This window comes from Chlorocebus sabaeus, chromosome 7 (genome assembly GCF_047675955.1).
Source record: "Chlorocebus sabaeus isolate Y175 chromosome 7, mChlSab1.0.hap1, whole genome shotgun sequence".
NCBI lineage: Eukaryota > Metazoa > Chordata > Mammalia > Primates > Cercopithecidae > Chlorocebus > Chlorocebus sabaeus.
In genome coordinates this window covers 4,171,808-4,197,464 of record NC_132910.1, presented here as the reverse complement: position 1 = coordinate 4,197,464, position 25,657 = coordinate 4,171,808, and the positions used below count along the sequence as shown (strand labels likewise).

Genomic DNA, 25,657 nt, shown 5'->3' with positions numbered 1-25,657 from the left:
TGTGCTTCCTAACCATTATGTATGTTTCATTGTTGTCCTTATCATTTTGCCTGACCTGTCTATCTCACTAGATACTTAGAGGAATAAAACCTGTCTCTTTTGTGTACCATTTCATCTCAGCATCCAGCAGAGTTCTTAGTAAACATTTACTGAGTATATGAATGGACTCAAGAGACTATTAAGCTTCTTTGTTTGGAATGTTAACAAATTACATTCAGGAAGTCATACTGGAAGCCTTACCTGAACTCCTATTTCTTAATATCTGTTGCAGAGCAGTTTGATAGGTCAACACCCATGGACCACCGATATAAAAATTACCAGAGACATTGTTAAAATATCTAAGTCCTTGGATTCCTCCAAATAATTTCAGAGGTAGAATTTCTGGAGATAGAATTAGGGGATTTTCAAGCACAAAAAAACAAGGAGCTCTGCTGAGGAGAAAGCATGGCAAAAAGGAGTTTTTATCGACTGATACATACTGAATTTCCTCTACACCATCATTATACAAAACTGTAGGATTAAAAATTCTTAAATCATAGACCCATAGCAGAATTTTCTACACAGAAAAATATGTAAATGTAAATATTTTACATATAATAGGTAAGTATTATGTAAAGATATTTAATAAATTTACCAGCAAATTTCATTAAGCTGCATAAAGGAATATTTCAAAAAGCAACAGAAACAAAGTATGGAGCAAGCAGATAGATACATTAATCTTGATGGATACTCACTGCGTTGCCAGACATGATTTATCTACTTCTATATCAATCTGAAAGTTAGTAGAATGAAATATTCTACTAGTGTGCTAGTAACAAAAAGGTGAGCTTATATTAGCTTCAGATCAATTGTTGAAAGACACTATGATGAGATGTTACTGGATGTGAAACAAGATCAAGATCAAGTCTAAGGTCCAGGCTTGACACCTGTAAAAGTGTTTTTGTTATTGGTGAGGGAGGAGGACTTACCCAGCCTCATCCCTGTCCTCACTTAAAAATACGTAAAAATAAAAATGTTCATCTCCTTAACTATCTTTTCAGGTGGATAAAATTTGCAAATAAACCTTTCGAAAGTGATGTGTGAGTCATATCAGACTGTAAACCGAGCATTTCAAGTTGCTTAATTAATACTTCTTTAAATCAAATTTTATTTTAATGTATGACTAAAACTATCACACAATTGAGAATAGTAGAGGCCATTCCTGTATATCATCTGGATGAATCCTTAGGGGGGTTTGAATACTAGATATAGATTTAAACACTGCTACTAAATTCCTTATTTTGATGACTAGCAAGACAGTAGGTGCTGAGGTAATACCCTCTTGTCAAAATGAAAGGCTAATCTCTAAAGATCCTTTGGTATTTTATACTCAAGAAACTACTAAGCATACCATGTTAAATAAACTGCTTCATATAAAAGCAATTCTTAGGGATTATTTTATAACTCTTAATTGCTAACCTGAGCAAGTTATGTGAGAAAGAAAATAGCTAGTAAATATTGTTATAATTGTGACGCCAGTTCACACTCGTTTGCCTGTAAATCTGATTTATTCCTAATTCCTAATATAATTATGAATAGCACCTCTTTTTATTCTTAACAGTGCCCCAGTTTGAATAACAAACCATATGACAAACAAATTTTAAATAGCATTGGTAAATGGTATGAATCCTGTAAGAGTTTTTAGAAAGAAAATACTACCTTTCATTAGTGAAGTTTTTGGATTGTATTAAATTGTTGGAAAAAGACATTATATTACTAAGATACTAAGAGAAATTATTTTTTAAAAAATATGATCTCTGAGTAGATCAAGATATCTGGAAAAACTCACAAAAACAAGTAACAAAAAATGTGTACTATCCTATGTCCGAAAACTCTTCACATTATCCCATTCCAAACCATTCAACATGCCCTTTCTCAACTCCGTTTCTCACTTTCTGCGGTTGTGCAAATAGTATCTGGAGCAGTGTATAGACTATTAGATTAGGTAGCAAATTTCAAACTTGTGCCAGTGTTGAAATGAAATTACATTTCACCTCAGGTTTTAATACTAAGAACAATTTAATACTGGCAAGCAGAAAACAAAATAAAGAAAAAATAATTCCAAGTAATGAGAGAAATTTCCAGGTAACACTCAGTCTAGTTACTTTTTTTCCAGCTGAGGCCAGGGAGAAATAAAGTCTCTCTCATAGTAATCTAAGAAGATAGTTTAGGGAAACCATTTGCTGAACTTTTGAAGATTACACTTCCGGCTTCTGGTAACATTTAAATACGGTCACTCCTCAAGCATTTGTACAGATTTTTTGCTTGGGAGGCAACTGCAATAATCCCCCCTAAAGTTAGAATCTAGTCTCTGCCAAGAAAGTTTGAGATTTAAAAGCTTCATTTGAAATACATTTATATTTGCTAAATAACACAATACAAGAAACTTATTTTAAACGTAACTGTATATAAATATTGAAAATTACTCATCTATCAATTCTGTAGCAATATGCTTTGGCTTAATAACAGTGAAACACCCATTTATCCAATTTGAAAAGTGTACTACTTTAAATTTTTCTGTTTAAATACTTTTGCTAAGCAAGGCCCGTACTAAAACAGAACACTGAGTAACGCCTATCCGGTAGCAACTGTCTTACATGTATACAGTCCTGCACAGCATAGTGACATTTCATTCGAGGACAGACGGAATATATGATGGTGGTTACATAAGATTATGATGAATCTGAAATGTTCCTTTCACCTAGTGATGCCATACCTCCTCTAACAACATAACCCAACACATTACCCAGCTGTTTCTGGTGATACTGGTGTAAAAAAAACCTACTGTGACTGTGAAGGCATATAAAAGTATAGCACATCCAATTATGTAGAGTTAAAAATACTTGATAAAAAAGACTCTGTTACTAGTTTATGTACTTACTATGCTATGCTTTTATCATCATTTTATAGTGTACTCCTTCTACTTATTTAATTTTTAAAAAGTTAAATGTAGGACCGCCTTAGGAAGGTCATTCACAGAATACTTCAGAAGAAGGCATTTTTATCATAGAAGACGACAGCTCTACGCTGTTACTGCCCTTGAAGACCTTCCAGTGGTACAAGATATGGAAGTGGATGACAGTAATATTGGTGATACTGACCCTGTTTAGGCCTAGGCTACTGTGTGTGTTTATATCTTAGTTTTTCACAAAAAAGTTTGCTAAGTAAAGAAATAAATACTAAAAAAAATTAAAAAGCCTACAGAAAAGGATATACAAAATGAAAATATTTTTGTATAGCTGTATAATGTGTTTGTAGTGTTTGTTTGTTTGTTTGTTTGTTTAGAGGCAGGGTATTCCTCTGTCACCCAGGCAGCTGGGTTGCCGTGGTGTGATCATAGTTCGCTGTACCTGAAACTTCTGGAATCAAGAGATTCTCCTACTTCAGCCTCCCAAGTACTAGAACCACAGGCGTGCACTACCACATCCAGCTAATTTTTAATTTTTTGTAGAGATGAAGTCTTGCTGTGTTGCCCAAGCTGTGTGTTTGTGATTTAAGCTAAGTATTATTACAAGAGTCAAAACGTTTAAAAAATTTTAAAGTATAGAAAGTAAAAGGGTACAGTAAGCCAAGCTTAATTTATTATTGAAGGAAAAATATTTTCAATAAATGTAGTGTAGCCTAAGTTAATATTGTTTATAAAGTCTACATTAGGATACAACAATGCACAAGGGCTCCACATTCACTCACCACTCATTCACTGATTCATCCAGAGTAACTTCCAGTCCTGCAAGTTCCATTTATGGTAAGTGCCCTAAACAGATATATCATTTTTTTTAATTTTTATACAGTATATTCACTGTTCATTTTCTATGTTTAGGTATGTTTTGACACACAAATACTTATCACTGTGTTACAGTTATCTACAGTATTAAGTACTTTAACATGCTGTCTAGGTTCATATTCTTAAAACAATCTTTTATACCATATTGCCTAGGTGTGTAGTAGGCTATAACATCTAGCTTTGAGTGAATATGCTTTCTGATATTCACACATTGATGAAATCCCTTGACGCATTCCTCAGAACAAACTGCCAAGATTAAGTGATGTATGACTATTTGTGTAGCTAATACAGGCATACCTCGTTTGATCACACTTTGCTTAATGATACTTCACAGATACAGCTTTTTTTAAAATTGAAGATTTGTGGCAACCCTGCATTGGGAAAGCCTATCAGCACCATTTTCCAACAGCATGTGCTCCCTTTGAATCTCTGTGTCACATTTTCGTAATTTTCAAAATATTTTAAACTTTCATTATTCTTATTATCTGTTATAATAATATCTGATCAATAATCTTTGCAATTATTATTGTAATTGTTTTTGGGTGTCTTGAACCACACCCATTTAGGATGGCAAGCCTACTCAATAAATATATGCGTTCTGATTCCTCCACTTACTGGCCATTTCCCCATTTCTCTCACTCACCTCATTCAATCCTCTCTACTTTCTGAGACACAACAATATTGAAATTAGGCCAATTAATAATCCTACAGTGGCCTCTCACCTCTAAGTGTTCAAGTAATAGAAGAGTCATATGTCTCTCATTCTAAATCAAAAGTTAGAAATGATGAAGCTTGGTAAGAAAAGTATGTCTAAAGCTGAGATAGTCCAAAAGCTAGAACTCTCATGCCAATAGTTAGCTAAATTGTGAATGCAAAGGGAAAGTTCTTGAAGGAAATTGAAAGTATGACACAGGAACTAAAAGAAAGTGAAACAACCTTATTGCTGATACGGTCTGTATATATCAAACCAGCTACAACAGTCCCTTAAGCCAAAGCCTAATCCGGAGAAATATTTTAACTTTCTTCCATTCTGTGAAAGCTGAGAGAAGTGAGGAGGCTGCAGAGGAAAAGTTGGACGCTAGCAGATGTTGGTTCATGAGGTTTAAGGAAAGAAGTCGTCTGACAACTTAAAAGTTCTGCTTGAAATAATAATGCTAATGTAGAAGTTACAGCAAGTTATACAGAAAATCTAGCTAAGTAAATGAAAGTAGCCACAACAGATTTTCAATGTAGACAAAACAGCCCTATATTGCAAGAAGGTATCATCTAGGACTTTCATATCTCAAGAGAAGTCAATGCATGGCTCCAAAGCTTCAAAGGACAGGCTAACTGTCTTGTTGGGGGCTAATGCAGCTGGTGACTTTAACGTGAAGTCAATGCTTATTTTCCCTTCCAAAAATCCTAGGACCCTTATAATTACACTACATTTATTCTGCCTGTGCTCTATAAATAGAGCAACAAAGCCTGGATGACAGCACATTTGTTTACAGCACGGTTTACTGAATATTTTAAGCCCATTGTTGAGGCTTACTACTCAGAATAAAATATTCCTTTCAAAATATTACCAACATTGCCAATGTACCAGGTCACCCAAGAGCTCTGATGAATATGTATAAAGAGATTAATGTTTTCATGCCTGCTAACACCAAACCTATTCTACAGCCCATGGATCAATGAGTATTTTTGACTTTCAAGTCTTATTATTTAAAAAATATATTTAATAAGACTATAGCTGGCATTGACAGTGATTTTTCTTATGGGTTTAGGCAAAGTAAATTGAAAACTTCCTGGAAATAATGTATCAGTCTAGATGTCATTGAGAACATTCATGATGCATGAGATGAAATCAAAATATGAACATTAGCAGGAGTTTGGAAGAAGCTGATTCTCACTTTCATAGAAGACTTTGACTTCAAGACTTCAGTGGAGAAAATAGCTGTAGGTATGGTAGAAATAGCAAGAAAAATAGAATTAGAAGTGGAGCCTAAAGATGTGACTAACTTGCTGCAATCTCAGGATAAAACTTGAAAGTTTTTCTTATTGATGTGCAAAGAAGGTCATTTTTTGAGATGGAAACTACTCCTGGTGAAGATGCTGTGAACAATGTTGAAATGACAACAAAATATTAAAAATACATCGTAAACATAGTTAATAAAGCAGCAGCACCATTTAGAGAGGATTGATTCCAATTCTACTGTGTGTAAAATGCTATCAAACAGCATCACCTGCTACAGAAAAATCTATTTTAAAAGGAAGAGTTAATTTGTGTGTCAAACTTCATTGTTGTTTTACTTTGAAACACTGCCACAGCTACTTCAACCTTCAGCAACCACCAATCTGATCAGTCAGCAATCAAGATCAAGGTAACACTCTCCACTAGCAAAAAGGTTATCACTCATTGAAGTCTCAGATGATGGTTAACCTTTGTCCACCAGTAAAATATTTTTAATTCAAGAATATACATTGTTATTTTATACGTAACGCTATGGCACACTTATGAGGCCACAGTATGGTGCAATAAAACTTTTATGTGCACTGGGAAACAAAAAAATTGTAATTGACTTTATTGAAATTTGCTTTATTGTGTCTGGAACTGAACCTACAATATCTTTGATGTATTCCTGTGTCTATTAAGTCATTTGATGTGTCTGACATTTTTCTAACTTTTTTATAGGTCCTATCTTATTTAATCCTGACATACACTAAGAAGTTAGCATTATTATATTTCCAATTTTAATGACAAATAAACTGAAGCATAAAGAGATTGAATTGCCCCAGAGCAGTCAAGCTATATTAAAAAGCTACAATTTTGACACAGTAGACTATACACTAACCGCTATATTATGTTGCTATTTGTTGATGTTTCTTTAACAAATGGTCATTCTGTTTGCACTTTCCACTGATTATTCCACTCCTTGAATAGATTCGTTTTTGCATTTTATAGTCCAAGGATTATAAATTAGTTAATGGTGCTTATGTTAGGAATTGGATACAGATGATTACTTATGTTTTATTAGCACTCCAGTTAAAAAAAGAAGAGCTTCATCTTTACAAATACAAGATACTGTTAATGAATCATTATCTGCTGTACCCTGCTTTCACTGCATCTGTATAAACTTCCTGAGTTTTTCTTTCAAAGAGCACAGATCCTGAGTATAAAGAAGACATATGGGACATGTCTACTTATTATATATTACAGAGATGAGAATCAGATATTATCTTAAGAAAAACTACCTCTACCAGGGACTCCAAACCCAACTGATGAATAGAACCCAAAACAAAATGGCCATTGTGTTCCTGATTGTAGGTTAATAAATCTCAACTGATGTTTTAGCTTCAGTGATCAGGAAATAATAGGGAATGGTGGAAAGTGTGACAAATCAGAGAATATATGTCTTGTCTAAAGGGTCAAGTATTATGAAACACAAGAACAATGGTTTGATTGTTTCTAAAGGGAAATCCAATATCCAGGTTATTATATACAATATGATTTTTAATTTTTAGTAATAGGTACAGTTTAAAAATATTTGCAAGCCTAAAATAAAACAAATAAACCAAAATCAGTCTGTGGTCCATATTCAGTATATACTGGCAGTTTAATCTCTGGTCTGTAACATTTGCTGTACACGGAAAAGGACCAAAACCATTGCAGTTGATATTATACATGGCTCTTTTTCTTCCCCTTGTCATATACCCTTGAAGAAATGTATAAGATGAAAGGCTAATGTACACTAAACAAACATATCATGAATACTTACTTGAATGTTTCTGAGATTAGGCAAATTACTGGGGATTAAAACTATTATATGTATTTTATATCATCTAAGTAGACAAACACTAATGCAATCAAATAATTACAATTCAGCATGCATAGCTCATATAGTACTTTTTAGAGTACTAAGGGAATAGAAATGAAGAAGTGACTATCTATGTCTGGCTGATTACCAGCAGGTGATGCTTTGGTTCTTGATTAAATCAGTAGGAGCTTGTAAGACAGATTAAATTATTGGCTAAGTAAATTAACATACAGTGACATGGTTTAAAGTGCCTGAAATCTTCAAACCAAGCCATTTGGTTTTCAATGAGATTGTGGAGCAATCAGAGAGAAATGCCCATAGATAACACTAAATAATATTAGCAACAAACCTACCTTTGAGAATCTTAATTACTTTTTTTTTTTTTTTTTTTGAGACAGGGCCTTGCCCATCACCCAGGCTAGAGTACAGTGACCAGATCTTGGCTCATGTCCACCTCCATTCCAGATTCAAACAGTTCTGCCACGTCAGCCTCGCAAGAAGCTGGGATTACAAGAGTGTGCCATCACACCCAACTAATTTCTGTACTTTTAGTAGAGACAGGTTTTTGCCATCTCCTGGCCTCAAGTGACCCACCTGGCCCAGCCTCCCAAAATGCTGGAATTATAAGCTTGAACCACCATGGCCCACCGCAGGCAGTCATTTTTCTTAAACCATGTTGACGTAAACACTAATTTATCTTGCCATTTAACTTGGGTAATTACCATAAATTCTTAGAGAGCTTATCATGATAACATTTAGGAAATGATTAATAAAATCTGACGTCCAGAAAGAATCTTATTCTTATATTATAGTTCCATTCAGTAAAGAAATTTCTTTAGTTGCTAAAGAGCTGCAACATCTACTTACATAATTCTAACGAAAGAAATCTGTCTGCTTATCTAGAATTCAGTTAGATTAGACAACTCTAATTTCCAGAAAGCTTCTTATTGCATTTAGTTTAAGTCTGCCCTCATGAAAGCACTGTTTATCGGTCTTAATGATCTTTCTTCTAGAATAGTACAAAAGAATTTTTAAATTATTCACATGGCAATTCCTAAAATATTTGAAAATAGCTATCATTTCTTTTTGTATTTCTATCCCAGGCTAAAGATAGCTTCTTCAAATATTACTTATTTAATGTGATTTCCAGAACTCCATGGATCAGTTATCTTTACTCAATTTGATCATTCTAAATAAAACCCCTATCTCCTACTGACCACCTTATTAATGTTCATGTTATGATCATAAGTGGAAAAGGATAAGGGAAGGCGAATGCACAATTGTCCCTGAGGCTGGAAAAATAACACAAACCATATGCTGTCTACAATATAAGTCAGGAGTGGTATTTAAACATATGGTTCTACATATTTGGTTTATATTTGAAATGGACATCTGAAAAAAGCTGGTTAGGAATCCAATATTGTTGCCCAGTGTGCCACAATGTGTGTTTATTAAGACTGCCCCCCTGCCTTTTTTACATGTCTTTTGTTTTATGTTTTATTTGTATCATTGTATTTCAAGCTGTTCTCCTCAATTAAAACAAAAAGGTACTCATTATTGTGTTGCTTATCGTCTTATAGGTTATTCTGAGGAAAGCAGTGTGTTAGACATTACACTAATGTGGAACCAGATAGATTACCCCTAGATAAAATTACAAAAAGCTTTGTTAAATCTTTCATATTGCACTAGTGGGTTTAAAACATAAAAATATATAAATAATAAAAAAAATTATAAATATTGGGTGAAAAAAATGATTCCTTATTGGGATGGAACTTTTGCATACTGTGGATAGGATAGCGACCATAAAAGTAAAAATAAACAACTATCCACAATTTGCATATAATTTGCTAAAAACAGGGAAGAAGACTAAATGCTGAAGCAAATCAGATGTGTTGAAATCAGGAGCAGACATAGAAGAAATGCAGAGAATAAAAGTTCAAATAATCTATAAAATTGGCAACAAATATTGCTAAGAAATATAAAAGATTTAAAAGAAGAAAAACAGGATCAATGAAAGAAAGAAACTTGGAAAGAATGCTTTTATTTCATGACTCTAATTTATAGTAACCCTATTCCTCATCCAAGTTCAGAATCAGTTGAGACGTAAACAAAGGGGCCAAGTAGATTACGGTAGACTGTTCCACTGTAGTCCCCAATAAACAATAGGTCAAGTAACTTGCTTTGGACTTGCTTTGAATACAACTTATGTGAGTGGTCTTAGCTAAACCACATGTAGTATAAGAACAACCAAAGTGAGCCCAGTCAACCCACAAAATTATAAGAAAAAATAAATTGGTTTTGTTTCAGCCACTGCATACTGGACAGGTTTGTTGCTCAACAATAAGTAACTGAAACATTGATGTAGGCCAAATGACAGAGTTATTGGAAAATATGGCTAAGGTATACGGCCTATTGGTTTCCTAAAACTATGCCCCAGAATTAGATTGCCTTACCTACACATTCTTAGAAAATGCTTAACAACTGGAAGTCCCATCTCACAGATGTTGCATCTGTCCCATGTAAATTTTACATCATGAAGATCAAAGCAAATACATCCTATGCAGGTAGGAACATTCTAAAGAAAAAAATAAGATGGACTTGGCCATGCAACTTCAATTTTAGCTCTCAGACTTAATCAAAGAACTCACTCCTCTTTTTCAGAGGATTCAGAGAACAGAGTAACTCAGGAAATAGAGACAAAAAGGTCATCTTTATTTTAATCTCTCCGCATGAAAACAGAGTAGGTGAAGAAGATGTTCTCAATTTCCATGCCCACTGTTACCACCGAACAGAGATTACATTTTATCCTGAATTCAGATCTCCAGTCAAGGGACCTCATTTTACAATCTGAATTTATGATGAAGTTTTATCATCCTTAAGATTCAGGATATGTCTTATCCTGACATAGGATAAAGTTGTTTCTCCCTCAGTATGCAATTCAATGCCTAACACAGGATAAGCATGTTGGATTAAATGAATGAATAAAAGCTTAAACACAACATAAATGTACTCATTGAATTCACTCAGAATTATTTTTAGTATAGAAAAATTCTCTATAGTGAACTTTTAGTGTATTTTAGCTAGTATAATCAATTAAAAATAAAACAATGCATATTAAGTATTTATGATTTCTGCCTGAGTCCTACTAAATGTACTTTTAAAATCACCTTCAACCTCTGAGCTCTATGATGGGCTGCACGGAATTTAATTACTATTAATTACTGCTATTATTTCCTGATGTTGCTTATCAGAATATTTTATTTTTATGCCAATTAAAGTATAATTATTAGGATAATGGACTCTACAAAAACTAATTATGCCATGAGATTTGATGGGATTTATCTCTAGTAATTGAGTTTCAAAATTTAAGATCAAAATAAGTGAATCAAAATGAAAATGTAGAATCATTAATCCCCCAGGCATCAACGATAAGGTTGATTTGGTTTTCTACCCCAAATTAAGCTGATATTTTACAGTGTCACATCAGTTGATAAATAGACCCAATTCACCATGAGTAAAACTATGTTCAACCACTTAAAATTCAGCCTCACATCACATATTCTTCACAATTTTTTTTTTTTAACTAGAACTTTAAATTTGATCCAGAGTACTGCAAATTTGTGGGAAGTTATTGGTTATCCTATTTACTGGGAAGCAACTGAATGTTAACCCCAGGCATCAAGTTACTATGTGACCTGAGGCGCTCATCGTGAACTGAGTATTGTTTGACCCCACAAGACATAAAATTAGGTATGCGTGGCTGCACTCCAACATTAAATGGAAGTTGTATATGTGAGACTGGACTGAAGGATGCCCTGAAGAACAAGAAAGTTACGTGAAGAAGCAGCTCAAATGCCCATGGTTCCAACTCCTGCCATGTTCCCTTCTCTCTCCAGTCCACATCTACTGCCTCATTAGAGAGTTCTCTATAATCAATCGACTACAGAAAAAGGGCCTAGTTTACATAGGGTTCTGTACAGTATATAGGCATGGCCTAAAGGTCAATAGATACAACATTATAGCCCTGTTTTGAGATATCCTTGAAGAACGCTAGTGAACAGAAATTCTCCCAATGGGCAGAACTTGGAGTAGTGCATCTGGATGTTTGTTTGCTTGAAATGAGAAATAGCCAGAGTTTCTATAGTAAACCAATTCACGGGATGTGGCCAGTGGTTTGGCTGTATAGTTACGTCTGTATTCTAAAGAATAGAGCAGCTCCATTTAATGAAGGAGAAAATTACTATTGGCTTGCTCTTTAGATATTTTTTTTTTTCTTAGATGATGGTGAACTTCTTTCAATCAGCTTTTCATAGAATTTTATTTAGCTTATGACTACCTAACAACAAAAATATTAAAAAACAATAGGAATTAGCTATACAATCTAACCTACCTTACTGAAGTTCTACATTAATGTTATAATCAACATTATAAGAAACAGGACAGAGGAAACTGGGAAAAAAACTGTTTAATGTGTAAGGATTTTATTTTGGAATGATGGAAATGTTTTGGATATCATGTCATCACATTCTTCTCCAACTTTTGCTTAGGTGTGCTCTTTTTGATGGAGTATGGAGCTATAACACAATCATTTGGATTTTCTACCATGTGAACATTTGTAATATGTGATTTGGTGGTGGAATGATGGGAAAGAAGCATAAAACATTTTGACACATAAACAAATTTCACCCATCTGTGAAGAAAACAGATGATTTATTAGACCTGTCCCTGGTCTGATTTTGGAACTATTGGCAGTGATTACACAACATTGTGAATGAATTAAATACCACTGAATTGTTTACTTTAAAACTGGTTGATTTTATGGTATGTCAATTTCACCTCAAAAAGTTAATTTTTTAAAATTATGACAAATAATCAATATTTGTGTATCAGTTTACTAGGGCTGCCATAACAAAATACTACAGACTGGATGGCTTAAACAACAGAGATTTATTTGCTTATATTTCTGGAGGCTAGACCTCCAAGATGAAGGCATCAACTGAGGGCTCTCTCCTTGGCTTCTAGATGGGCATTCTCTCTCTCTATCCTCACATAGTCTTTCATCTATGCATGTGTATTCTTGCTCTGTTCAAATTTCCTCTTGTTATAAAGACATAACCTTAATGGCCTCGTTTTAACTTAATCATCTCTTAAAAGGCTGTATTTTCAAATGCAGTCACATTCTTAGGTTCTGCAGGTTAAGCTAAGGATGGCCAGCACAAGTTATCTTTGTATTCCTTTGTCAAAATAAAAAAAAATCAAGTATTCTTCCCCAAAACACCAACTTTTTAATAGTGATTTTAGATCCCAGGTCTATCTGACTCTAAAGTCTTTGTTCTTTCCAATGTATTTGCTATTAGACAACTATATATTGCATATATTGTATAGTTGGCTAATAAACACCACATATATAAGCCAACTATACCACAGACCATAGAGAGATGGCACAGGCAGTATTAAGACAACAACAATAACAATAGTAAAATCTTATAGTTGATAAATAAAAAAGTAGGAGTAGTACATTGAGAGCAAATGTTGAATGAGAAAACATTGAGATAAAAATATGCCTTTATAAACATCTCTAATTTTAACTATACACATGTTACATAATTAATATATGCTAGACACCTTGCTAATTTATTTACTTTCCTTAACTCAATGCGTCCTCATAGTCCTATGAGGTAGCCAATCATTGTGTCTTCTGAAACAGCAGAAGATTTGTATATTATTTTTATCTACAGATAGACAGGTCCAATAAATCTTCTGTTTTCCTCACAGATGGGTGAAACTTGTTTATGTGTCAAAATGTTTTATGCTTCTTTACCATCATTCCACCACCAAATCACATATTACAAATGTTCACATGGTAGAAAATCCAAATGATTGTATTAGAGCTCCATATTCCAACAAAAAGAGCACACCTAAGCAAAGTTGGAAAAGAACGTAATGATATGATATCAACAATGATTCTGCTTCTTTCTTTTCTTTCCCCAAATAAAGGGCCATATTTGTAGTTTATCTTTGATTACTTGTGATTACCAATAACCCATTCACTTCCATACTCAATGTAGCTACTTTTTAGAAGAGAGTTTGGAACACACAGAGACAGACAGAGTGAGTGAGAGAGAGAGAGAGACTGATCAGGAAAATGTAGTCAAAATTTACATAATGGGTTTCCTTTTTTTTTTTTTTTTTTTTTGGCAGAGTTGTAATGCACTCAATAATAGCACTTCTCCCTCTGAGATACTATTACTTCCTAGAATTGACTTTAGGATTTTTTTGTTGTTGTTGTAATAATGAAATTTCTCTAAAATAAATATGTAGCCTAGATCTTCTTAGTGGTAGATTTATGGTCGTGTTTAGAAGGGACAATTGTGTAGATTTAACTTTGTAAAGTTTAATTTTGGGAAGAGAAAAAGGAATAAATATTTCTATAACTAATACACTCTTCCATGAAATCATGTCATGAAGAAATTCCTGAATATACATATAGCTCTTCTATCTATTAAACTTCTTCCCAAAGGAACACACATTTAAATTACATGATATTTATAAAAATTTAAGTTGGAAAGTGAGTTTTTGCCATTTCCCATAGGAAATCAAACAATGTACTTTATGCTAGTCATATTGCAAATAATCATATCTCAGAATTTCATTTGTAATTGCCTTCAAAGTTTACCATATAAACTATTAGGAATTTACTGCATTTTGTTAACCATATTATCCATATCTAAGATATTATTGCCACATCCAGTGTCATAAAGCATTTGCTTATGTTTTCGTCTAAGAACTGTGTAGTTTTATGTCTTACATTTAGGCCTGTAACCCATTTTGAGTTAATTTTTATATATGGTGTTGGATTAGGCTCCAACTTGATGCTTTTACATGTGGAAATTTACTTTTCTCAACACCATTATTTTCCTTCTATTATAGATCCAGGGGTAGGTATACAGGTTTGTTATATAGTTGTATTGTCTAATGCTGGGGCTTGGGCTTCTGGTGAATCCATCACCAAATAGTAAATATAGTATCCAATAGGTAGCTTTTTCAACCCTTGACCCTCTCCTTATTTCCTTTCTTTTGGAGTCCTCAGTCTGTTATTTCATCTTTATGTCCCTGACAGCACCAATTTTTAAAGAGATTTTGCTTTTCCCATTGAAGTCTTTTGGGAATATAATCCTCCAAATTGAAGGCAGGGGCTCAAAGAGATATTTATACACCTATGTTTATAACCGCATTACGCAATAGCTAAAATATAGAAGAAACTTGTGTCCATCGACTGTTGGACAGCAAAATGTTGTATATACATACAATAGAATATTATTCAACCCTACAAAAGAATGAAAGTCAGACATGCTGCAACATAGATGAACCTTGAGGACATTATGCTAGGTGAAACAAGCCAGTCACAAGAAGACCAAAACTGTACAATTCTATTTATACGAGGTCCTTAGAGCATACACAAAACAGAAAGCAGAATAGTGGTTTCCTAGGGGCGGGGGAGATGGAAATGGGAAATTATTGTTTAATTGGTATGAAGTTTCAATTGTACTTGGTGAAGAGTGATGTGGCTGGATAGTGGTGATGCTGTGAATGTATTTCATTCCAGCAAAATGTACACTTAAAAATAGTTTGCATGATAAATTTTACATTATGAGTATTTTAACCACAATAACAAATTAGAAAAACATATACTTACGGGGAGAGTAAAAGTAAGATGATTTGCTGTAAATGTTCATACAGTTTTGGATAAGAGCCCTCAGGGGATATTTTGCCTGGACATTATGAAATCCAATGTTTTTCTCACAATCACTATAATATGTGTTTCCTAATCTATAAAAATTTGTATGGAATCTATTACATTTTACCTGCAACATTTATTTTTTTAAAGTGTTTGATGATAGAAAGATCAATGATAAGGTCACGTGATCTATATATTCTAACCAATAAATAATAATAACTAATGGATACCAGGCTTAATACCTGAATGACAAAATAATCTGTACAACAATCCCCAATGATACAAGTTTACCTATGTAACAAACCTGCACTCATACCCTTGAACTTAAAATAAAAAGTTAAAAATAATAATGATAAACAGAGAAAATAACTCAATATGAAAAACTGGGGAAAGATGTGTATAATTAATTGGAAGTTCAGTAAGAATTGGTAAGGTTTATTATTAAAAGAAAAAAACAAGCCACTACAAAATTCAGTGAAAGATATTTAAAAAAACTTTGCAAGCGAGATCAGGAAAAAATAAAGCTCCTATACTCCAGTATTAAAGAATCATATCTAATTTAGTATTATAATGCTTTATCTGGTTCTTCCCATTAGACTGCTTTATTCTAAGACTGCCAAAGAAACTTTCAACGCATCAAAAAATGGAAATCTTATTTCAGGGACAACTCAATTATTTTATGAAGTTAGATCTTGACTTTCATGAAAGGTAAGAAATCTGATTTTAGTGACTAAATAATACACAAATAAGGACAATAAAGGTAAATACCATTAAAAATGAATAAAGGTAAATACCATTAAAAAAGAGTGAAGATGTAACTAAAACCAAGCTCAACTGCCTTGATGCGTGTCTATGTATTTGTGAGAAAGTAAATGCTTACAAGTTCCACTCTGTGTCCTCAAAGGTCTCTCTGTCCTCAAAGGCAAAAGCCAAAGTAAAATAACTTAAAAGAGAGATTTTTAGCTAGATATAAAAATAACACAATAAAATACTATTTTTATTCTTATGATAATAAGACATTGTCTCTGCAAGTCTTTGAGATGGCAACATGCAACCTCATATATATTTACAGTAGCTGAGTCACCAACAAACTTCAGAGAGGCAGATTAGCTCATAAGCTCTCCAGTTTCCACTGATTCTGTTGTTCTATCTTCCCTCGATTAATAGCACATAGCCAATCACTCCAGCGTTTTCACAATTTATTTTTTCTCACACACACACAATCACTTGTGTGTGAAACTGTGTGAACCCATGTGTACACACACACGTTAATCTGCTATATAGGACTATGTTTTATTTAGGCCTTTATACACACATGTCCTAATATTTCTGTCTTCCCAATTAATTCATTATACATATATCCTTTTTATGATAAAAATAAAATTCCATTATAGAAATCAAATTTGGGAATTAAATATTTTTCTTTCTAACATTTATGGGTAGTATAAATTCTTATTTGCATAGAACTAGTTTTTTTACAGAGACAAAATAACTGATGTCATTTTTAAAATTTTCCATAATTCCTCCACCAAAAATAAAATTCTTTTGTTTAACCTCATGAGGTCTCAACAATTCTCATTCTTCAAAAGCATGGTGTACCAAGAGAATTAGATATTCTCTAATATCTGCTTTTCAGTATGATTGGCATTGTTATGCTAAACTCTTCTATTTTGAAACTATGTCTTCTAGGCATAACATCACTTTATTTTGAATGAATGACATTCTGAATGTCTAAATACCAAGTGACATCTTGTTTATCTAGAATTTCTGAGGCCTCAAATTGTTTTTAATGAAATTTAAGTTAGATGTTCTCAATTTAGTATAACAATTTTGCAAAACAAAACAAGTGCTTACAAGTTGTATTCCCCAGTCAAATAAAATGTTATAAGTGTTAACACCCAAACACTCTCATAGATATAAAAATCATCTACAGTTTTCTTTCCTCACGTGAAACAAATCAGGATGCATCTCTGAAAGTCAAAAGATCATGTCACTCCTATATTTCGTTTTCTTCTATTTCTGCCTCCCAATTCTCCACTTGCTAGTAGCAATACTGGCAAAAATAAAACTATTAAGATGATACTTCTGTCACAATAGTTTCAAAAAGCCTCTAAAGAACAATGCAGCAATATTTCAAATTTATCCACTTCTTTCATTCTCTCATTCTCCAAAAGATCTACCAACAGTTGTACTTTAATAAATACATCACAAGACAAACAATGAACCTATTATGATATGTGGCATATAATGTAGACTTTTTCTTTCTGAATTAATGTTTGAATTTCTAATTTTGCTTCAAAAATTACAAAAATCAAAAAACAGAAACATGGAATATTTAAAAATCTCACGATATACATGTGGCCAACAAGCATATGAAAATAAGTTTAATGTGACCGATCATTAGAGAAATGCAAATCAAAATCACAGTGAGATACCATCTCACAACAATCAGAATGGTTATCATCAGAAAAGTCAAAAATAATAGATCCTGACAAAGTTGTGGAGGAAAATGAATGCATATACACTATTGGGAGTGTAAATTGGTTCAACCATTGTGAAAAGCAGTATGGAAATTCCTCAAAGATATAAAAATGGAAGCACCATTTGACCCAGCAATCCCATTACTGGGTATATACCCAAAGGAATATAAATCATTCTATCATAAAATGCATACGTATGGTCATTGCAGCACTATTCACAACAGCAAAGACATGGAATCAACCTAAGTTCACATTGGCGACAGACTGGTTAAAGAAAATGTGGTATATGTACACATATACACCATGGAATACCATGCAGCTATAAAAAATAATAAGATCATGTCATTTTCAGGAACATGGATGAAGCTGGAGGCCATCATTCTTGGCAAACTAACGCAGGAACAGAAAAGCAAATACCATATGTTCTCACTTATAAGTGGAAGCTAAATAATAAGAACACCTGTACATCGAAGGGGAGCAACAGACACTGGGGCCTACCAGCAGGTTGAAGATGGGAGGAGGGAGAGGATCAGGAGAAATAACTAATGGTTATTAGGCTTAATACCTGGGTGATGAAATAATCTGTACCACAAACCCCCGTGACATGAGTTTACCTGTGTAACAAACCTGCAGATGTACCCCTGAACTGAAAATAAAAGTTAAAAACATAATTTTTTGATATATTATATTTGAATATTCATTTATTTATGATAAACAAGGCTCACTGTTTTTCCTCCAAGCTACAATATAGTATTTGTTCTGATTTATTATTATCCACCTGATCACAAAAAATGACTTTGTAAAGTGTTTACTTTTTATGCGTATGTTCTGTTTTACTAATAGTTGTTCCTTTTTTCTGCCATACTGCCACATTCTACATCTCCAGGAAGCACTTTTCACATTGTATTGTATGCCATGTAGTGCATATTCTGCTTGAAATGATAGATGATTAATTTTGATAGATAATTGATTTTATTCTAAACAGTATGCTATTGTTGTACTGACAGCACCATATGTTCTCATTAGTCAAAATTCTCAACTGCCAACAATGTAAATGCATTAGATTCCGAAAAGCAATGCTTGGAGAACTTTTAGCAACATGACAAACTAAGGTGATGCACGCAGTGCTCTTATACATTAAAACAAAAAGTTTGATAAATTAGAGCAATTAAATGAAAAGTCTAACTCAAAAGAAAGGGATAGCCTCATGTGCCAAATAAGAGAATGAAGAAAGCCATAATTTTAAGATGAAAGTGAACTTACAAGTAAATCATTTCTCATACTCATTGTAAGATATGAAACCTATTATTAAATACATACGAGGTTCACATGGACACATGACAAGGAACAACACACACTGGAGCCTGGTTAAAAATGGGGGTTGTGGGGAGGGAGAGCATCAGGAAGAAGAGCTAATGGATGCTGGGCTTAATACCTGGGTGATGGGTTGATCTGCGCAGGAAACTACCATGGCGCACGTTTACCTATGTAACAAATCTGCACATCCTGCACATACACCCAGGAACTTAAAATAAAAGTTGAAGGAAAAAAAAAAAAAATAAGAAAAATAAAAATAAGAAAAGAAAAGCATCCAAACCAAAAAAAAAAAAAGAAATAAAAAAAGACCCACCACCAACAATAAATAACCAAGCAACCAAGCAAGCAATGTAGTGTTCCCCTAACTCAGCATCAAATGCAAAGATCACTTCTTCCCATTAACATGCATAGTTGGGCAGTTTTCAGTGTGACTAGGACTTCCGGTGAAAAGTGATTTTTACAAAATCAAAGCCTCAATTATGGGCCACACATAGATTAGGGTCCAAACTTGCATAGTGTGAATTGTGATGACGTTTCTAATAAGAGGAGTTGGAGAGGAATTAGAAGTTAGTCACTAGGAAAATACCTAAATAACATTTGGTAGATGCCCACTACTGCATACTTACTTAGAAAAAAAAAAAAAAAAAAAGACTAGTGTACACAGAGCTACATAAGTAGATATTAAAATATACTTTTAAATGAAAAAGTCAAGAACTCAAATGATATTTATAGCATGATACAACTAACAAACCTATACCACTCATGCATTCAAATGCCACAAGATATATTTTATAAAGATAAGTTCATAGTCAAATGCATTTATCAAATCTATTAAGCAGGATATTTATGATAAGAAAGAAATACACATTTGCTTCTGGAATGTAACAGCAAATTAAAATAATATAAATGGTCCCAAAATAAGTGAGAGGTTGTGCATAAACCAATTATGACACCGTGCTATGAAGGAGGATAGCAAGTAACTCAACTCTATATATCTAATTCCCATTAAATAATATAATAAAACAAAGGTGTGTACATAATTTATAGAAAAAGAAATAAATAATACAGCAATTATAAAATATACACTTAAGTAATTAAATAATAACTGTTTGTCTGCTCAGGCTGCCACAACAAAATACCACAGACTGAGTGGCTTTAACCACATAAATTAATTTTTCACAGTCCTGGAGGTTGGGAAGTCCAAGACGAAGGTGGTGGCTGATTAAATTTCTGGCAAACGTGCTCTCTCTCTGTAGCCTGGGGATGGCTGCCTTCTTATTGTGCCCTGACATAGTAGAGAGAGACAGCTTTGTTGTCTCTTTCTCTTTCTCCGAAGGCACCATCCATTTCAGATTTGGGCCCCTTCTTTATGATTTTCATTTAATCTTAATTAACTCTCTGCACAGCCTATCTCCAAAGATCGTCACACTGAAGGTTAAAGGTCTCAAAAAAAAATTGGAGGGACACAATCTAGTTGATAGCTACAATTAAAACTCTATGTATGAAACTTGTGAGATTCCACCTAAGAGTTACCTAGGGTAGCAGTTCCAATTCTGACATGATACCAGGTGGAGCTCTGCAAACCTACTTCCCCACAAAGTGAACCGTATTTATTTTTAAATACACACACACGGAGACCTCGACATTTAAAATCTTTGAAAATGGTCTTAAAGGTACACAGCAAATGAATACATAGTTTAAAAATATTAATAAAATAAAATTAATGATATTCAATAAATATCTAATAAAAATCAGTAAAAGTTAAAGTCTGTCATTTACCTGTTGCTAATCCACGTTCTAAGCAGACCAATTAAGAGATAGGTGTTCCCTTTTCCAATGCAGACTCCACTCACAGGATGGAGGCTTTGCTTGGGATGTGATGCTGTTAAAAATACTGGGTCCCCCAATCCTCTTTGCACCAGCTTTTGGGGTGGGGATTTTATACTAGAAAAGCCAAGTCAAGAAGACTTGGAACTGTGGCCCCTTTCTATCATGTACTCAGCTCCTAAATGAAGAGTGTCATTCAAGAGAAGGTCACCATGGTCCTTGCCCCCAACACAAAGCCATGGCTTAGAGATTTTGCACTGGAAAAAAACAGGCCACAAAACAGAGAGCTGCAAATTTCTCCCGTCTTAGGAAACAACATTTGTAACTGAATCCGTAGAAGTTCAAGACTAAGGGCATTCTCAAAATCATTGGAGCTTGTGGTGAAAGGCACTTGGGAGGAGAATGGTAGTTCCTTGAAGACATGACCTAAGCTACAGGCTAACTAGTTTGTCTGGGAGAACTGGGGAAAAAGAAAGTCGGGAGGCCACTTTTTGGGACCCGAACAAATCTCAAATACTGACCTGGAAAACTATTCTCTCAAAGGAACTCAAGTTTCATTGGATCAGTCTACAAAACAATTTATTTCCCAGGACATTGTTGAAAGCAATAGCAATTAGCAGAGTTCAACAACTTGGTGTGGCCAGGGAAAGAGACAAAAGAGAGCCCTACCAAATCCGTTGTGATTCCAGGTTGACTGTGGACATAGCCAAGGCTTTGCATCCTGGGAAGAAAGCTCAGAGGTTTTATACTGCCCAGAAGTAAAGAACGGGATAAGCAAATGTTAACATTTTAAGAAAGGGGAATAATATTTGACAATTAAAATAAATAAACTGAGTTTAAATTTATCAAGACAAATCAATCTCAAGTATAATGCTGAGTGAAAAAAGATAGATATGCACAAAATTCAGAAAAATGATTGTCACCTTAGTGAAGAGAGTGAAATGGAATTAAAGAAAAATATAACAATGTTTCAACTTTATAAATAACTTTTTCTTTCCATAAAAATGACATGAAGAAAATATGAAAATAGTTTATTTTTCGTATAATTTTTTATTTCTAATTATATTTTGATGTATATTAATTTAAACGAAGGTTAAGTAGTCTTTTATAATTTTCTGTAGTTCTCTTTAGGTTCGAAATGTAGCACAATTAAAATAAAGACTTAAACTATATTAGTAATACACATTAGTAAGTAAACTATAAGAACAGCCATAGAAAAACATGTTGCTATGGTTTGGAGTTGTCCCCCAAAATTCATTTATTGGAACTTAATCCCCAATGCAACTATATTGAGAGATGGGGCTGTTGAAAGGTAATTAGATCATGAAGGCTCTGCTTTCAGATTAATGCTGATATTGCAAGAGTGAGTAAGTTATCAAGGGAGTAAATTCCTGTTTAAAAAAGATGAGGCCGGTGGGGTGGCGCATGCCTGTAATCCCAGCACTTTGGGAGGTGGAAGCAGGCAGATCACCTGAGGTCAGGAGTTTGAGACCAGCCTGGCCAACATGGTGAAACCCTGTCTCTACTAAAGTTACAAAAATTAGCCGGGCGTGGTGGTGGGCGCCTATAGTCCCAGCTACTCAGGAGGCTGAGGCAGGAGAAAGACGTGAACCTGGGAGGCGGAGCTTGCAGTGAGCCGAGATAGCGCCACTGCAGTCCGGCCTGCGCGAAAGAGCGAGACTTCGTCTCAAATAATAAATAAATAAATAAATAAATAAATAAATAATAAAGAGAAAAAAAATAGCTGGCTGTGGTGTCGGGCGCCTGTAATCCCAACTACTCGGGAAGCTGAGGCTGGAGAATCGCTTGAACCTGGGAGGCAGAGGTTGCAGTGAACCGAGATTGCGCCGTCACGCTCTAGCCTGGGCAATAAAAGCGAAACCCCATTCCAAAAATTAAAAAAAAATAAAATAAAGATGAGTTGGCTCCCTCTGCTCTTGCTCTTGACAGCATTCTCTAGCTCTTTCATTAACTTTCTACTATAGAAAGTAGCAAAAAGACGCTCATCAGAAATTGACACCTTGATATTGAGCTTCCTGGCCTCCAGCACTGTGAGAAATAAATTTGTATTCTTTTTAAATTGTCCAGTCCCATGTTTACTGTTTTAGTAACAGAAAGCCTACTAAGACACAAATAAGAATCAGGACATGATACATTTATGACAGATATTAAAACAAATGAACTTGTTTTCAAAAGAAGTGAAATATGTTTTTCTGAAAGTTATAAATTAGTGAAATGGACTTAAAAAGAAGAAAAGACATCTGAGATTCTGAGGCATCCAAATACAATTAGATAAATTAACTCATTCATTTTCCACAACCTTGTTAATATACGATAAAGTTTAATATGCATATTTTAATGTGTTAGCAATTTCACGCGTAGGTATAAAACTCCAAGAATCTCACCTATATGTGAAAATGAGGCATGTAAATGACCATTCAATGCAACAGTTCTTATCACAGCTATGTAAGAAAAACCTCCCACATGTCAACCAAAAGTAGAGTGGTTAACCTGCAGTATAATCATACAGTGAAATTTTATAAGCTTTCAAAGTGAACTAGAGTTACACATGCTAATGTAAATAAATGTTAAATAAAACCGGCCTGGTGCGGTGGCTCACACCTGTAATCCGAGCACTTTGGGAGGCAGAGGCAGGAGGATGACCTGAGGTCAGGAGTTCGAGACCAGACTGACTAACGTGGTGAAGTCCCATCTCCACTGAAAATGCAAAAATTAGCCAGGTGTAGTGGCAGACACTTGTATTCCCAGCTACTCTGGAGGCTGAGGCAGGAGAATTGCTTGAACCCAGGAGGTGGAGGTTGAAGTGAGCTGAGATAGCAACATTGTACTCTAGCCTGGGACAAGAGCGAAACTCCATCTCCAAATAAATAAAAGAATAAATAAATAAATAAATAAATAAATAAAAATCCATAATCTCAAACAATGATATGAATTTGAAGCTGGATATATGCAATATAAATAACTATAAATATTTAAAATGAAAATGAGAACAATATAATTTATATATTTATATATTTGTAATAAAAATATAAAAACATGTTTAAGAAACAAAAAAAATTCGGATAATGATTTCCCTGGTGTAAAATGATGTAAAATATTATTGAGAAAGATCCAGGTATCTCCCTCCAGCTGTCTCTTAAAGATTTACTTCTTTAAGAAAAATTGAGAAAAAAATAATTATAAAACCTAGTAAAAATCTAAAAGAATACAATTCAAAAAGCTGGCCTCAGATGTAACTTAATAAACATTGCTTTTATTTTATTCCATTATTTCTAACTTTCACAGTGAAGTGTTAAGCAAATATTGAGGTGATAGCTGGAATGAGAAAGTGGTATACTTTCTCCATGAGGCCCATTGTTTAAAGTAATATACTTATTATACAGACGCTGAAGTACGTATCTGTAATAGTCACTAATTAAAATGCATTAATAAAAATCAAGAAATTATGACACTTTAATACTGTTCATTTTCCCAATTTCTATCATTCAAACATGCCTCTGGAAAAAAAAATGTTTTTCTTTGATAAAACGATTTGCCTTATACTTCCAGAAATACTACAACTTCCATTTATGACACTCTTCAAAAATAAAGTCTTTTACTTTCAGTCTAAATCAATTTAAAAATTGTTTAAGATTTTATATTAAACTTCTTCAAGCTAATGTTATTGCTACTGGATGTAGTTGACTGTGTCTATTGACTTTGACATTGTCATTCGGAGTTATAAATATTAATGGTAGCAAAACTTCTGTGGATCAATAAATCTTTACAGTGATTTTACAAATGTCAATTTTGCCTGAAGATTAAAAGTATATTTTGTATATTAACTAAAAACTTCTTCATCAATTATTACATTCTCTCTTCCCAGACTTTCCTCTCTGGTATACGGCCTTGGTAACAGACCAGAAAATCTGTCGTGCACCAAAAGTTTCAAGAATTAAGAGCCAGTGGAATTCACAGTACTTACAGAGTTGGATGCCAGGGGATACGAGATAATGAATATAGCTCTCACTTCACAAAGCAAAGTGGACAAAACAGAAATGGGCAGTTTTTCCCATGATTTGTCTGTAGAGAGAAAGAGAAAGCACAGATACATTTTGTTTTTCAAACTTCTAACTTGATATATTTGTTGGTTGGCCCTATAAAAATCTCAACACATCCAAAACTGAACTAGTTCATATTCTTCTCTATGCCCTTCTAACTCCACAAACTTCCTTCTCTCACAGCAATCTCTGACTCTGATAATTGCACGATGACCTGTCCACATAGGGAACCCCCATCTTTTCTCTATCTCCACCATGATCATCTGAGTTTAGGTCACTATAGCTTCTTGCTTAGACCTTTTCCCATCATCTGCCTGTTTTGCCTCCCTCCAGTTTTCAACCATCCGACATAGTCTACAACAATGATGGTGAGTGGCTCCTCTAAAATGAAAAGTGAATCATGTCAGGGCTTTCAAGTTGTATTTGGTATAATGTTCAAACTTTTCATTATATTTTCAGGACCCCTCTTCACTATCTCCTGCCCATGTATCCACATTCACCTCTTGTCACTTCACCCCTCCACTTTAATCTCCAGCAGTACTCACTCACCTTTTAATTTCTTGAATCCCACTAATTCTGCTTGGCCTCCAAGACTGTATATGCTAATACCTCTT

General features: G+C 34.0%; 1 long non-coding RNA gene across 1 annotated transcript in view; it reads right to left on the bottom strand.

Annotated features, from left to right (window-relative positions):
- The window catches only part of LOC119621074 (uncharacterized), a 90,872-nt gene extending 65,657 nt beyond the window's left edge, over positions 1-25,215 (bottom strand). The window contains exons 1-2 of the long non-coding RNA XR_005237594.1: positions 24,968-25,215; positions 241-381 (exon numbers count right to left, since the gene is read on the bottom strand). This is a non-coding gene — a long non-coding RNA (uncharacterized lncRNA). The remainder of the gene's footprint in view (positions 1-240; positions 382-24,967) is intronic.
- Positions 25,216-25,657: the final 442 nt, after the last annotated feature.